We start from the raw sequence: 662 nt of genomic DNA on the forward strand, positions 1-662 counted from the left end.
AGCAGCAGTAATACCAGCTACAGCAGCAGCAAGCCACACATGAGAGTCAAGAGAGCCGCGCAGCGGCACTGCATGCAGGAGCGACGATCAGAGAAGAAAAAAAAGATAAAAAATAAATTACATTAATTAATTTATTAATTAAAATACTACAAATTAGGAAAAAAACTAACAGGGGGGCCCCCTGGCGATGCAAAGACAACAGACGTCAGCTAGCTGGGGGCCCCCAACCGACGAGCACCGGTGAGTGGGGTCGGCAGCTGATGCATTAAAATAAAATAAATTAAATAAAAATAAATAAAAATAAATAAAATAAATAAATTTAACCGCAAAAATCAAAAGAATTTGCAAAAATAAATACGAAAAAACCCAGCATCATCGTTTTTATCGTTTGTATGAGTTGCTGCAGCGGCGGCAGCAGGAGGGGGGCCCTAGGGGGGGTGTATTTACAGCGAAATTGTATTAAAATATTATTTAAATTTGTATTTTATTTAATTTATAATTAAAAAAACAAAAACTAATTCCATTTCTAGAGGTTTTTTATATTATTTCAGCAACAAAACGAAGAAAAACTGCAGCAGCAACAGCAACAGCAGCAGCAGCGACAGCAGCAGCAGCAGCAACAGCAGCAGCAGCAGCAACGGGGGGGGCCCCCCCCAATACTG

This window comes from Eimeria mitis, genomic scaffold, assembly GCF_000499745.2.
Source record: "Eimeria mitis Houghton genomic scaffold, Emh_scaff1256, whole genome shotgun sequence".
In the NCBI taxonomy this organism is placed as follows: Eukaryota; Apicomplexa; class Conoidasida; order Eucoccidiorida; family Eimeriidae; genus Eimeria; species Eimeria mitis.